Genomic DNA, 1513 nt, shown 5'->3' with positions numbered 1-1513 from the left:
CGTTGACCCAGGAGTTTGGGGCTAACTGCCATAACCCCAACTCATACCCATCCAAGATCCGCTGAACAGCCGGATGTAGTGGGAAGCGCAGCCCAACCTTGATGGCCGCCTCGTAGCAGCCAAAGCAGGCGCCATCATAACTGGTACCAGCCGGCCATACGACTGTGTCTTCTGGATCCGGCACGAACACTAAAAAGTCGGGGGCCATTGTGTGGTTTGCGATAAAGCTCTCCACTTTCTCTTGCATGGCCGTGATCCGGCCCCGAGGTACCGTGCAGTAGTAGGGGGTATTTTGCTCTCGGTGAGAGGCGGATGGCTCCGCCCAATTGTCCCCCTTCTCAACTGCGTGAGAAAGCCTCGCCTCTTGTAGGCGACTGTTTTTCTCTTCTGTGTCCAAGGAAGCATGGCCAGAAGAGCTAGACTCGGAATCGTCCTCTGACGAGTCCGAAGAGGACGACTCCTCCCCTCTCCCGGAGGGGCCCGCCTTCTCTCCTTTAAAAGGAGCAGGAGAGAATGTAGAATTGTCAACTGTAAAATGGGAAGGGGTCACTTTGACTCCTCCCTCAGAACTGCCGGCTTTCAAGTCGCTTCGTTTCACTTCCACATCTGGCGCCTGGTCAGATGTTTCACTAATCGGCACCTTGTGGGAGGAGCCGTCTGAGTTTGAGATCCTGGCAGTCTTTTTTGTTCTGGCCATCATGCTCTGCATAGACACAGATACAGTCGGACTTTGTATAAAGGGCAAAGATGGGTCCAGAAAAGGGCAGGCGGCACTCCTAGTCCTAGATTCAGCCGTCCCCGGTGACCGGCTAATCACTAACCTAGGTCGTGTCGTGTGCTTCTGTGGTGCCATTTCAAAAAAGAATAAAGTAAAGAGAAAATTAAGAGTAAGAGAACCGACGGTTACCTGAACGAGTGACGATTGATAAAGTTCTGAAAATCCTTTGCAGTCGGCTTGTCAGAGTAGGCGGTAGGCAGAAAGGGTCCAAAATGTCAGAGCAAGTTCAGGGGTCCGAATGTTCTCTCACAAAGTTTTCAAGTGTGAAAATGACCGAAGTCAACACTCCTTTATATAGGCGAAGTGAGAAGGCGAAGGGTCACTTCCAGAATTCAAAATTTTGGCGGGAGAATCTCTCGGCCTCTCGCCGAGTGACACCTGTAGCAGGCCGTCGCCTGTTACAGGGCGATACCTGTCACAGGTAACACGTGACCAGTCACGTGCCACCTGTGAGGGGCAAATGATTAGGGGATTTTTCCCCACCAATCACCATCTGACAAGTGGACCAATCAGGTTCCGCCATGTGTCCGTCACATGGGCCAATAGGCACCTGCCACGTGTCAAGCAATGATCCGTCCACTATGGACCAATTACGACACGACACATGTCCTTCCCATGACACCTGGGATAACCGGTCACCTAGGCCCAACTTCCGAGGGAAGCCCAATCAGCCCAAGGTTAACCTAAACCTAGATTGGCACGTTTCCCGAGGTTATAAATACCTCCCTTAATCCT

The sequence above is a fragment of the Chenopodium quinoa genome, unplaced genomic scaffold (genome assembly GCF_001683475.1).
Source record: "Chenopodium quinoa cultivar QQ74 unplaced genomic scaffold, ASM168347v1, whole genome shotgun sequence".
Classification (NCBI taxonomy): Eukaryota; Viridiplantae; Streptophyta; class Magnoliopsida; order Caryophyllales; family Amaranthaceae; genus Chenopodium; species Chenopodium quinoa.
This window is presented reverse-complemented; position numbering follows the sequence as displayed.